The 14,657-nt window shown below is 48.3% G+C and overlaps 1 protein-coding gene across 4 annotated transcripts in view; it reads right to left on the minus strand.

The window, feature by feature from the left end:
- ABTB3 (ankyrin repeat and BTB domain containing 3) overlaps positions 1–14,657 on the minus strand; it is a 315,516-nt gene that overhangs the window by 71,378 nt on the left and 229,481 nt on the right. The gene's annotated exons all lie outside the window — the stretch shown is intronic.

Consider the following 14,657-nt stretch of genomic DNA (forward strand, 5'->3'; position numbering starts at 1 on the left):
CTCGGCGATCATATAAAGGAGATGACTCACACAAAGCAAAAGCACAGGGTCGGGTGCTTAGCAGAAAATCCAATAAACTCCTGGGGTTATCAGGACTTGGGGCCCCCACGCTGGGCCCCCGTTTTGGAGCGTCCTCCAACTCTCCCTTCCCAAACCCCTAGCTGCTCCCTATCATCCTTCTGGAGCTCGCCCAGGCCTCAGCTCCGCAAGCACCAGGCTGCCGGCAGGCTTTAGCATCTGGAAACCAGCAGCCTTCCGGGAGAGCCTGGCCCGGCAGCCCGGAACAGCCAGCAAAGTGCAGGGAGGAGGGGGCGGCGCTTTGGGGCCTTGGCCACACCCCTGAGGCTCCGTGAACCTCAGGTTCCCCACCTGCTAAAGGGATCACAGTAGGGGGTGCAGCTTGCAGCAAGAATTGGCTGAGATGCATAACATAAGAAAGGGAATGTATGTATATGTGTGACTGGATCGCTTTGCTCTACAGCCGAAATAGGCACAACATTGTCAATCAACTAAATTCTACGGAAATGGAAAAAATTAACTGAGATAATGCCTATGGCTGAACTATAATTTTCCAAGTGTAATACACTCGTGCCATCTTCCTATTTCTTCCAGTGATTATTATAAACTCCATCCTCACATTAGGGAGCTTTCGGAAAATACTAACATTTGAGTCCTATCCCAGGGATTCTGGTTTAATTCATCAAGAACCTGGATAGACATTTTTAAAACCCATGTGAACTTAATGTGCATCAGAATTATCTGGATGGCTTGTTAAATGCAGATTGCTGGCCCCCACCCCCAGAGAGTCTGAGTCAGTAGATCCGGGGAGGTGGCCAAGAATTTGCATTTCAAATGAGTTCAGGGGCGATGCTGATGCTGCTGGCTGGGGGCACACTAAAAAGAACATTAGGAGTTCCCGTCGTGGCGCAGTGGTTAACGAATCCGACTAGGAACCATGAGGTTGCAGGTTTGATCCCTGGCCTTGCTCAGTGGGTTAATGATCCGGCGTTGCCGTGAGCTGTGGTGTAGGTTGCAGACGCGGCTCGGATCCCGAGTTGCTGTGGCTCTGGCGTAGGCTGGTGGCTACAGCTCCGATTGGACCCCTAGCGTCGGAACCTCCATATGCCGCGGGAGCGGCCCAATAAATAGCAACAACAACAACAACAACAAAAAGACCAAAAAAAAAAAAAAAAAAAAAGAACATTAATGTACTGTAAGGGGCCTGGGAATCACCTGGTTTTGCGTGTGTGTGTGTGTGAGAGAGAGAGAGAGAGAGAGAGAGAGAGAGAGAGAGAGAGAGAGAGAGAGAGAGAATGAAGATTCCCTTATCTTCAGGGATGCTGGTTGAGTGGGGTCCATGAATATCATTTCAATAAGCAGTCCCCCGATAGTGATTTAGGTAGATCAAGGGCCACACTTTGAGAAATGCACAGTATCGATCAAAAAGATTCCCTACAATTCAGTATGGCTATGAGCCGGGTGAGGCACATGGGATCTCTAGCGTGCACAATTTAAAAAAGGCCAGATCATGCCAATGTGTTCTAGCAGCTCTCCTGCCTCCCCCTGGCCCTGACGCTGCCATTCAGCCCAGCAGAGCTGCCCCAGGGGACAGGAGAAAAAAAGAGGGTGGTAAATAAAGGGTTCATCTACCCCGGGCAGCAGCCCTTCAGAGTATGTAGATGTCATGAGCTTCCCACCATGTTTTTGGTGAATGCAAAACCTATTTACCTAATGTTAATATTCAACAGCTTTTACATTCATCTCATTAATCCCATCCGTGATCTCATCTAAATGCTTAGGACCAACCTATAAGCTAGAGATGATTATGCCCACTTTCTAGATCAGAAGAATGAAGTTTATCGAGGTTAAGTAACACGCCCTGGATCACAAGGTTAGCAGGGAGAGCTGAGCCGGGAGTTAGATCCAAGACATGTGACTACAGAACCCAGGAGCCGTAACCCCATGTGACACCAATGGTCTCTTGTCCAATTTCCCAGCATGCACTTGCTACCCCAGGCAAGCCAGGCTGGTTACGGACTTTTTGATGGCATGCCATTTTCATTCCTGCTCAATCCCCCCTCTGTAATACTGTCTCCAGCCCTTTAAAAATCCACACCTCACTCAGCCTTCAAGCACAGTTCACATCCCCCCTCTCCCTAAACATTTCTCCTGAGGACTCCTCCTAGCTCGGACCCCACCCATGGAAGCCCCCACCCCAGTGGCCTTATTCCCTGGCCTTGCAGATGCCCCATTAGAGTGTTAACTCCACAGGGCAGGGACCTGGGGCTGCTGGGTTCACTGATCCAACCCCAGCCCCAGTCCCAGAACAGAGCCTGGCAGGCTGTGGGCACTTAATAAATAAAGTGTTCATGAAAAGGACTAAGCTTTATCAATTCCTCACTGGGAGAAAGAGAGAAAATCAAGTTTCTGGATGCAGGGACCTGTGGGGCAGGCTCCCAGGGAATTTCTGCCCAGATCCGCCTGCTGCTTAGGTTGTCGTGCTCATTTTCTCATTCCCTCCATCACCTAAACTGAATCAGGCACTCAATAAACACACACGGACTTGAAATTGAATTGGACTCTACAGTCTCAGGTGAGCAGGATTTATTTTTGTCACCATATCTCCATCACCACTGAAACCGGCTCTGGGTGCTCAGAGAACACCCCTCGGGGTTGTCATTTCAGAGGCAGCACCCCTACGCCATCGCCAAGCCTCTCCTTTGCTCAGCGCCCCCGAAGCAGAGCCTGCAACTCCAATCCCCGAGGGGCTGCGTCTCTGGCACAGACTGCCCTTCAGCGGCTGCCTTTCCTGTTAGATGCTGAGGCCCGGGGCACACAGCCCGCTTCTGATGAATGCTGAAGACGAGACAAAGAGCCTCGACCGCCTTCAAAATGACACCTTTCCCAAGACAGCCGGCGAGCACCAGCATAAGAAACCTTGAACCCCAGGATTCCAGCCTCCTCTGGAATTTTCTGTGTACTTGTTCTCGCCTTTCAACATTTTCTTCTTTCTGTCACTCTGACCTCAGTGGTTTTTAAGCTCATGAGTTCTTTGGCAGCAACTCATTTAAAAATCTCCTTATCTTGTCTCCTCAGAGGGAAAGAAAAAAAAAATCATATTATTTGTGGTGTTTTTTGGAGGAGTTGGAGATGGGAAAGAATCCTAGGGCCTTGAGGTAAGAAGAGGGTGGAGAATGCTGAGGGAAAAAGCCTCCTTCTCCTGACACGGTTTTTAAGAAAACCATGTTTTACAGGCTACTGACTTTGAAGTTGTCTATAGGCACCAAAACCTAGAGGAGGCCCGAGGAGCTCATGGCTTTGGGAAGTGGATTCAACCTTGGAATCGTGAGGGTGGGGTGGGGAGAGCGTGTGAGAATTGCCAAGGCCCCGATTTTACCCCCAGAGTTTTGGTTCAACAGGTCCGGGGGGCCTGGGCATCTGCATTCTAAATAAGCTCCTTTGGGAATTCTGGAGCAAGCCAAATTTAATAACCCCCGATGAAGTGGCTTGAGGTAACCAGAGCAGGGGCAGGGTGGGGGTGGGGGCAGGCACAGTCGATTCAAACAGGACTGGGGGCTCCAAAATCATTGCTACCACGTTTGAAGAAAAGGTTTGTGAGGGTGGGCCCAGAGGTTCTAGAAGGGAAGAGAAAGCCGTGATGGGTTCTTACAGGGTCAGGAGAGCACGTCAGCTTAGGAAGGTTGTTGAGCCCAGACTCAAGGAGGACGTAGACGGGTGGGGCCTCTCTGAAGTGGTGAGAGGAGAGTTGGTGACGAGCGTGACAGTCCAGCATGGAAAGGAGTCTCCCTGTGGTGGGGTGGGTGCAAAGCGGGAGGGGGAGGTGTGTGGGAGAGGCCTGGTTTGTTCAGGAGTTTGCAGAACTCATGTCCAGTCCTAAATCTGCCCAGAGCTCACAGCAGGCCCCTGGTTCTGGTCTTGGACATCTGGGCCCCTGTGTCTCTATCTATGAAGTGGGTGGGCTTAGATCAGAGGGTCTATTCAGGGGTTGGCAAACCTTTTCTGTAAAGGGCCAGCTTGTAAATAGGCTTTATGGGCCATGCAGGTTTGGCCGCAACCACGCAACTTCGCTGTTGCGGTGAGAAAGCGGCCAGAGACATAATGATAGAACCAGCTATGTGCCAGGAAAACTTGATTCATGAAATTAGATGGTGGGTCACAGCTGGCCACCTCTGGGTCTGTTTGATTCCTCCCTACTCTAAAATTCTTTGATTCTATCGAAGCAGTCAGCTGCCTGGGGGCTTAGGGTGAGTCCAGGGTATGGATCAGGGAAGATGGCAGGAAGCACGTGAAGGTCCTGACGGTGGGCACGGAGAGCTTTGGAGAGACCAGAAAATAGGGCTGTCCCACAAAAAGGTCGGGGTTGGGTTGGGGGCACATGGAGCTACAGGCGTATTCAGAGGTACCTTCAAGGATAAAACCCCAACCGGGCCATGGGTGTGTAATGGCCGAAATGCTATCTATTAATGTCATCTAGTCATCCAACAATCCTTTAGGGAGCACCCATATTGCAGGCCTGCTTCCAGGGTCTGGACATAGAGTGGAGAGTGGGACACAGCTACCTCCTCACAGGGCTAACCTTCTAACAGAGGGACAGACAAGAAACCCATAAGCCAACAAGAAGTAAAGCAATTACAAACTGATCAGGGTGCTGCGATAAAGAATAATCAGGGTTGAGGTGGTGTGGTGGGAAGGCCTCTCTGAGGAAGGGACAAGCCTCTGATATGTGAAGGAATTGGCCAGATGTGCATGTGTGTGTAAGACATGGATGGCCCAGGCAGCAGTAATAGGCTATGCAAAGGCCCTGTGGCAGAAAAGACCTTTACAGCTCACCAAGGGCTTTCACATGCATCATGTCTTTGATCTTCTAGGACAGATGGGGTAATGAGGAAGAAGATGAAGGAAGGGGCCGCAAGCCAAGGAATACAGCTTTGGGAGCTGGAAATGGGGAGGAAGACTCCGGAGGAGCCAGAAGAAAACAGCCTAACTGACATCTTGATTTTGACCCAGTAAAAATGATTTTGGACTACCGACTTCTAGAACTGCAAGAGAATAAATGTGTGTTGTTGTCTCTTACCAAGTTTGTGACAATCTGTCACGGTAGCCACAGGGGACTAAGCCAGGGTATTGATGGGGTCACTGCAGGTTAGGTTGGGGACATGGTGATGAAGACTGTGAGTCAAGTATTAAAACTGGAGCAAGGGCATCCACGGGGCTCTGGAATGATCTCAGACACCTAAACTGCCTGGCCCCTGAGGCCCAAGACAATACTTGTTGATCTGGGCTGAACTGTGTCTGCCTCCAAATTCCTATGTTGAAGCCCAAACCCCTAGAACCTCAGAATGTAACTGTATTAAAATGAGGCCATTAGGGCGGGCCCTAATTCACTATGACTGGTGTCCTGATAATAAGAGGAGACTGGGACACACAGAGAGACACCGAGGGACACCCAAAATGCGGCAAGAGGGCAGCTGTCTGCAAGCCAAGGAGAGAGCCCTAGGGAAAAATCAAACCTGCAGACACTTGGATCTTGGAGATCCAGCCTCCAGCACTGTGAGAAAATAAAGTTCATTTGGGAGTTCCCGTCGTGGCGCAGTGGTTGACGAACCTGACTAGGAACCATGAGGTTGTGGGTTCGGTCCCTGGCCTTGCTCAGTGGGTTAAGGATCCAGTGTTGCCGTGAGCTGTGGTGTAGGTCGCAGACTCGGCTCGGATCCTGCATTGCTGTGGCTCTGGCGTAGGCATGTAGCTACAGCTCCGATTGGACCCCTAGCCTGGGAACCTCCGTATGCCGTGGGAGCAGCCCAAGAAATGGCAAAAAAACAATAAATAAATAAATAAATAAAGTTCATTTGCTCAAGCCACCTAATCTGGGTTAATTTGCTATGGAGGCCCAAGCAGACTAAGACGCCTATGGTTTGACTTAAATTTTGCCCTGCCCTTGAGGTTCTGGCCTGTGGTAGAGGAGCTTCCACTGGAAGGTCACACTCTTTAGAGAGCTGATGGTTTTCGCCTCATTTCCTTCAACCGAGTGACCATAGTGGATGATTTCAAAGCCATCTGGAGGCTGTGCCATGCGGAGGTTAGAAGTTTGGGCTTTGGAGACAGGCTAAGAGCTGGATTCCAGTTCTACCTTCAAGCTGAATGACCTTGAATAAAGTACAGTTGTCCTTAGGTATCCACAGGGAATTTTTTCTAGGACTCCCATGGGTTCCAAAATGCTCAGGTCCCTGACGGAAAAGGTCTCTGTACAGTTGGCCCTCTGTACTTGTGGGTTCTGCATCTGCAGTTTCAACCAACCATGGAAGACTGACTGCATTTCAATGGCGGTGCCTCCGTTCTCACCAGGAAAATGAGGATAATAACAGTACTTACTGCAGAGGGTCTGGTTGGTTGAATCACGCCCCCCCAAATGTCCACATCCTAAGCCCCAGAACCTGTTAATGTTTTTTGTTTTATTTATTTATTTTTTTAATGGCCTCGCCCTTAGCATATGGAAGTTCTAGGCCAGGGATTGAATCTGAGGTGAAGCTGCAACCTACACCACAGCTGTAGCAATGCCAGATCCTCAGACCCACTGCACCCGGCTGGGGATTGAACCTGCTCCTCTGCAGCGACCTGAGCTACTGCAGTCAGATTCTTAACGTATTGAGCCACAGCGGGAACTCCAAACTGGTCAATATTATTTGATGAAATGGACTTTGCGCATGGATGACGTTAAGGCGTTATCCAGGTGGGCCCGAAATGAAGAGGGAGGCAAGAAGGTCAAAGGAGGGAGGAGATGCGGCAAGAGGAGCAAGAAGCTGGACCAATGCAAGGAAGGGGCCATGAGCCAAGGAACACAGGCGACCTCCTGACACTGGAAAAGACAAGCAAATAGATCCTCCCCTGGAGCCTCTAGAAAAAACCCTGCTCTGCTGACAGCTTATTGTTTGCCTAGTGAGACTGATGTCACACTGCTGACCTCAGACTGAAAGATAATCAATTTGTGTTGTTTTAAGCCTCCATGTTTGTGGCAATTTTTAACATCAGCCACCGGAAATGAATAGAGGGTTATAGTAAGAATTGAATGGGATGATGTACCCATAGCCTGATACCCAGTACCAAGAAAGTGCTTGTTACTGGCAGCTGTCATTCTCATCATTGCTAACCTTGCTTTTAGCATCACTCAATCTTCTCTTTGCCAGGTGGAGGAAAAGGCCTTGCTACACAGAATGATGCTCCCATCTCCTCTTTGCCGATTGAAGCAAACCTCTGCAGTTTTGTGGCCCTGACTTTTCACGTTTGTTATTTGTTGAGTCTTTCTTAGTCTGGAGAGGAATTTAGATGTTTGACTGTGGTTTGGGAAGCGCATGATTTCAGAGACACACAGGGAGTGAAGAACAAGCAGCAGAATGGAGAGTAGACAGTATCCAGTGCTGGTTTCTATAGCAATAGTCACTGCATTTGTGGGACCAAAGCTAGGGAGATGGCAGAGGTCAGAGGGGGCCTTGGCTTGTTACTATAGTGACAGCCCTACTGTGCAAAGTATGATGGGCTTGCCGGAAAGGGTGCTTCCTGCAGACAGCCCAGAATGGGAGGAGGCAAGGGTGAGGGCTAGGTCAGTGCTTCTCAAATATTAATGAGCATATGAATAGTCTGGCATCTTTTTAAAATGCAGATTCTAATTCAGTGGATCTGGGGCAGGACCTGAGCTTCTGTATTTCTAACATGTTCCCTGGCAATGATGCCGCTGCCAATTTATCGACCACGTTTAAATAACCAGGCCCCAGAGAGTGTTATGACTCAAGCCAGAAACCAGGGATGGTGAATTCTGTTACTGTGTTTTTAGGGGGAGAAGGTGAGGCCAGGGGAGACAGAGCTATAAGAGTGGCAAGAGGCCCAGGAGACAGAAAGGAAGACAGAGCTTGTTTGTACTTGGATTTCTTTCTTTTTTTTGTGTGTGTGTGTTTTTGCTATTTCTTTTGGGCCGTTCCCGCGGCATATGGAGGTTCCCAGGCTAGGGGTCGAATCAGAGCTGTAGCCACTGGCCTATGCCAGAGCCACAGCAGCGCAGGATCCGAGCCGCGTCTGCAACCTACACCACAGCTCACGGCAACACCAGATCCTCAACCCACTGAGCAAGGGCAGGGATCGAACCCGAAACCTCATGGTTCCCAGTCGGATTCGTTAACCACTGCGCCACGACGGGAACTCCTGTACCTGGATCTCTTGAGTAAAGCTGGGGCTGTTGGATTGGCTGAACCTAGATCCCAAACCTGCACCAAGCTGTAGGGAAGCTGAAAGAGCAAATGTTTGGTGATTCCAGTTTTTACTGGGGGAGCTGAGTTCTGCTCCCACCAGAATTCTCCTTTAGTTTTCCAACAATCTGAAGAAACACAACCTTAGAGAAATGCAAATCAAAGCTACAATGAGGTACTACCTCACACTGGTCAGAATGGCCATCATTACAAGTCTACAAATAATAAATGCTGGACAGGGTGTGGAGAAAAGGGAACCCTCCTACTCTGTGGGTAGGAATGTAGATTGGTCAGCCCCTATGGAAAACAGTATGGGGGTTCCTCAAAAAACAAAAAATAGAACTACCATGGGATCCAGCAATCCCACTCCTGGGCATATATCTACAATTCAAAAAGATTCATGCGCCCCTGAGTTTGCTGCAGCGTTATTTACAATAGCCAAGACATGGAAACAACCTAAATGTCCATCAACAGACGAATGGATTAAGAAAATATGGTACGTATACACAATGAAATACTTTTCAGCCATAAAAATACTACTCTGTCTGCAACCTACACCACAGCTCATGACAGTGCCGGATCCTTAACCCAATGAGCAGGGCCAGGGATTGAAATAATGCCATTGGCAGCATAGAGATTTTCATACTAAGTGAGGTAAGTCAGAAAGAGAAAGACAGACCACAGGATATCACGTATATGTGGAATGGAAAATATGACACAAATGAACTTATCTATGAAGCAGAAACAGACTCATAGACATAAAATAAACTATGTTTACCAAAGAGGAAAGGAGGATGGAAAGATAAATTAGTAGGAGTTTGGGATTAGCGGATACAAAGTACCACATATAAAAAGATAAAACAACAAGGTCCTACTGTATAGCACAGGGAACTATATTCAATATCCTGTGATAAAGCAATATGGAAAAGAAATGAGCATCTGTGTATATGTATGACTGCATCACTTTGCTGTCCAGCAGAAATTAACATGACATTGTAAATCAACAATATTTATTTATTTTTAAAAAAATTTTAAAAAAATTTTTGTCTTTTTGCCTTTTCTTGAGCTGCTCCCATGGCATATGGAGGTTCCCAGGCTAGGGGTCTAATCAGAATTATAGCCACCGGCCTATGCCAGAGCCACAGCAACCCAGGATCTGAGTCACATCTGCGACCCACACCACAGCTCATGGCAACGCCAGGTCATTAACCCACTGAGCAAAGGCAGGGATTGAACCCGCAACCTCATGGTTCCTAGTCGGATTCATTAACCACTGCACCATGACAGGAACTCCGTAAATCAACTATACTTTAATAAAAAGAGAAAGAAACACAATCTTTCAGACTTGGGGAGTCCATACCGAACCAAGGGCCCATCCCATTGTCTGACAGGTGTTTTGTATTCAGGATAGTATTTGGCATCACCCTGGAAAAATAAAGCCTTAAAAAATATACTTTGTGATGGTAAATTTTAAGTGTCAACTTGGCTATGGTCAAACACATATTGCCCAGATATGTAGTCTGGATGTTGCCAGATGTTGAAAGCATTTTTTAGATAAGATGGACAATTAAATTGGCAGACATCGAGGAAAGCAGTTTATCCTCCATAAGGTGGGTAGGCCTCATCTAATCAGTGGAGACATGAAGAGAAAAAAGACTGGTCTTCTTGGAAGAACAGGGAGCCTGCAAGCTCATTGCTTTCATTTCCCCCTGCCCCCATCTTTTGTCTTTTTAGGGCCGCACCTGCGGCATATGGAAGTTCCCAGGCCAGGGGTCCAATTAGAGCTGAAGCTGCCAGCCTACGCCACAGCCACAGCAACAGGGTATCTGAGCCACGTCTGCAGCCTACACCACAGCTCATGACAATGCCAGATCCTTAACCCACTGAGCAAGGCCAGGGATCGAACCCGCGTCCTCATGGATGCTAGTCGGGTTTGCTAACCGCAGAGCCACAATGGGAATTCCCTCATTGCCTTCAGATCTGAGCTGCAATACTGGCTCTTCCCTGGGTGGGTCATATGCACATCGTATTGGTTGTTTTTCTCTGGAAAACCCTGACTAATACACACCTTCAACAGGTGCCATGGGACTCAATGGTGTGCAGAGAGGCAGCCTTCTCTTTCTATGCTGATCCCACCACCTCAGCATCCCGCACAACTGGCCAGGGCAGGGAGGAAGCCCAGGAGCTGAATCACACAGAGCACCACTTCCCAGCATCCCGAGTGTGTGCACACACCACTCGGGAACTGAAACAAAGGTGTCGGGGGCAGGAGAGGACCAATGCTTTTAGGGAAGAGTAAGCCATTCTGTGCCAAAAGGACAAGTCCCTTGCTATGGGAACGTCCCCTCCACTAATGGGTGATTATACAAATCTCCTGAAGTGGGACAAGTGCCAAGAGGTTGGGACAGGGGGTGATTTCTGCTAAAGGCACCAGCCGGCACGTGCTATGGATCCCCCTACCTTCTCTGGCTTTCCTGTCACACATTCTCAAAAAGGTGAGTTAGAGGTTGAGGGTGGATGGTGTGCTGAGGTGCAAGCAGGTTCTGGCCCAGCAAAAATGAGACACAAATCTTAACAATTTCCTGGCTGTAGACAGACAGCTGCCCCTCCCCCAGCCTTCACCTTCCCTCCCATCCTGGGGAGGGAGGCTTCCTCCTCCACCCCCGCCCTCTGCTTCCTTGGGGATGTGGCCCCATCGCTTCTCTCCCTGCGGTTCTGTAACTCAACCTCCTTCACCTCCTCTCTGTACTTCTCCATCAGCACTGATGCACTCACCATGCTCCCGTCTCTCACAATTTCAATGGGAGAGAAGCAAAAATGATGAAGAGTAAGAGTTCACAGTCCTGGAATTTCAATCGGGGCACTCTATCTAGTTTTCCATCCTTGGCCCAAGGAGTTCAAAATCACCTAGGTAACTGGTTAAAGTGCATACTCCTGAGTTCCTGCCGTTCACTGGATGTATTAGTTTCCTGCGGCTGCTATATCAAATGACCATAAACTTGGTGGCTTAAAAGTAAGGAACTTATTCTCTCCAGGTGCTGGGGGCCAGAAGTCCAAAATCAAGGTGTCCCAGGGTTGTGCTCCCTTCAGGGAATCTGGGGGAGAGCCCATTCTGTGCCTCTTCCAGCTTTTAGTGGCTGCTGGCATCCCTTGGCTTGTGGCCACATCACTCCCATCTCTGCCTCTGTGTTCACATCACCTTTTACTCATCCGTGTGTATCAGTCTCCCTTGTCTTATAAGGACACTTGTGATTGGATTTAGGGTCCACCCAGATAATGCAGGATAATCTCGCCATATCAAGACCCTTAACTGAAACACAGCTGCAAAGACCCTTCTTCTTTTTTTTCTTTTTAGGGCCGCACCTGCAGCATATGGAAGTTCCCAGGCCAGGGTCGAACTGGAGCTGCAGCTGCCAGCCCACACCACAGCCATAGCAATGCCGGATCCGAGCCATGTCTGCAACCTCATTGTAGCTTGTGGCAATGCCAGATCCTTAACCCACCAATTTAGGCCAGGGATTGAGCCCACATCCTCATGGATACTAGTCAGGTTCTTAACCTACTGAGCTGCAATGGGAACTCTGACCCTTCTTTATAAAATAACATTTATTGATTTCAGGGGACCAGTTATCTTTGGGGGCCACTATTCAGGCTACTATACTTGGCATCTGCATCCAGCCTATTCTCTGCTGGGGTTTCCAATGACTACCTGAGGCCAAGGCCCTAAGGTCTAGAGACGCCACCTCTGAGCTGCAGGTGCTTGGCAAGCCCAAGGGCCTTCCTCACACACCTCGTGGGGATCAGAGATCCGCCTGCACTGCTCATCTCTACACCATTGGCTACAGCACAGCTGAGCCTGGCCGAGGGCTGCAGAGACCTCTGTGGCGGGAACCTGATCTCAGGTGGGTGGAATGATGATGGGGCCTAGGATATAAATGGCCCCGGGAGGGGAGCCATGGCTTCAGAGGTGGGGAAGCCACAGGCTCTCTCTGAGGCTGCTGCAGAAGCTTCCTCGAAGCCTTGGGCACAAAAGATAAACATTCAGGAGCAGCAGAGGCCGCACAACTTTGCATCCTGGCAGCAGTGGCTCAAGAAGCCTAAAAGGGAAGGGCCTGTTCTCGTCAAGGCCAAGAGGCAAGGCCAGAGATGGGCTCCTGGGGTCACCTGGGCCTGCCCCTGCCTCCAAAGGGATTATTATAAAAGTCTTCAAAAGGCAGCACATGGTCTTACAAAGAAACCCACTGCAGCTTTGAATCTGATGCTGGCAAGGAGGAAAGAACATACAGCCTGAAGTGGCCCCAGGCTCCCTCATTTGCTGTGGGACCTTGGGCAGGTTACTGAACCTGAACGTCTCTGTGCCTCAGTTTCCTCACACATACAATGGGAGAAAGAGTAAGGCCACCCCGCAGGATTGTCGTGCAGGTTAAGTGAGAGCATCTCTCTAAGGTGCTCAGCACCTAGTAAATGCTTAACAAAGGGAGCTGTTATTGAGGGGTCTATAGATGTCAGCCATGGTGCTGCGTGTTTTTCTTTCATTGGCTCATTGGATAAGGATGAGAACCACAAAGAAAGTACAGTTACGATCTTCAACCTACAGATGATGCGTGGAGGCACAGAGAGGTAATGTAGCTTGCCCAAGGGTACACAGCTATAAGCAGCAGAACTGGAATACACATGCAGACACATGGGCCCGGAGCCAGGGCTAGTAACCATGGATTCTGTCATTTCCAGGCAGAGGCTACGGCACATGCAGGCACATGCAGGTAGGGGCCTAGTGCTTTGGGGGAACTCAGCTTGGTGCGGCTGGAGCTGAGACAGAGGAGTGGGTGGCGGAGGAGGTGGATGGGCAGGAGGTAACAGGGAAGAATCACATAGGGAAGAACTCTGGGAATAAAACTGTAAACTCCTAATACTTTAATTCTCCCTGAGAACTGTAGTTGACAAACAGAAAGTCAGAACAGTATTGGAAAAGAAATATCAAAAATGGTTTGACAAAAATACCTCTGAGAATGCAAAACAGTGGGTTAACATAACTGTTCGTTTAGAAAGTTAATGTAGAATTTTTTATACTCTGGCTAAGACTACTGGGTGTCCTTCTAAAAGTGTCCTCGTCTTCCTCCATAACCAAACTCCCAATCTTCAGCTGGGCTCAGGACCACCTAGATAACATTTTCCAGCCTCCCTTGCAGCTAGGAGACTGCTTCTTCACAACGACCCAAGCAGAAGTTTTTTGTGAGACTTCTAGGAAAGTCCCTAAATAGAGGAGGCCCAGTTTTCTCTGGTCTTTTTCCTTTCTGCTGACAGGAATGTAGACATAATGGCTGGTGCACAAGCAGCCAAACTGGACCATGAGGTGGAAGCCACATATTGATGAGGGCAGAGAAAAAGACAGAAGGACAATTGCTTAAGTGGCCTTACCTGCTTGGAATCCTTCCTCCCTTCCTCCCTCCCTCCTTTCCTTTTTTTAAAGGCCACACCTGCAGTATATGGAAATTCCTGGGCTAGGGGTTAAATCAGAGCTGCAGCTGCTGGCCTACATCACAGCCACAGTAATGCCAGATCCAAGCCACATCTGTGACCTATGCTGCAGCTTGAGGTAATGCTGGATCCTTAACCCACTGAGCGAGGCCAGGAATCTAACCCACATCCTCACGGACACTATGTCAGGTTCTTAACCCACTGAGCCACAGTGGGAACTCCCCTGTCCTGGATTCTTAATTCCAGACTTGGTTTATATGAGAAATAAACTTCTCTCTTGTTTAAACACCTGCTTTTGAGTTTTCTGTCACTGAGAGCCAAATCTAATTCTAAATGTCACTCATACCAGTTGCCATAACATTAAATCTTATTTTTCCTTTATTGTATGACTACAGATTTGAGTTTCTGTCTGTTTACCAAAAAGACAAAATATTTCTTTTTAATAGTTATCTCTGGAGTTCCTGCTATGGCACAGTGGATTAAGGATCTGGCGTTGCTACAGCTGTGGTGTATGTTACAGCTGCGGCTCAGATTTGATCCCTGACCCAGGAACCTCTATATGCCATGGGTGTGGCTGAAAAAGAAAAAAAAAGTTATCTTCTAAAGATTGACTTTCTAACCTTGAGACTCTATTTGTTCCTGGACAAATATTTATTAAATATTTATTAAAATATTTAAAATATTTATTAAAATATTTGCTACAGTGAATTGTTTGTTTACTTAAAGGTGTAAACTACGTCATGGGAAATTAAGTTTGTTCATTAACCCTGGAAGTTTTACTGACAATGGTTTTGGGCTCATCATAATTAATTCCCCAAATCACAGTACAGATACTCTCAGAAACAGAAACATATGTCAAAGCCTTTATCATTGCAAAAGTTCTTTTGTAAGAAATTTCAGCTTATTTCAGCTACTCTCCCC

The sequence above is a fragment of the Sus scrofa genome, chromosome 5 (genome assembly GCF_054392235.1).
Source record: "Sus scrofa isolate SSC_HxYL_T2T_F1_AM1 chromosome 5, Sscrofa_HxYL_maternal_Yorkshire_Landrace_v2.0, whole genome shotgun sequence".
NCBI classification, from domain to species: Eukaryota; Metazoa; Chordata; class Mammalia; order Artiodactyla; family Suidae; genus Sus; species Sus scrofa.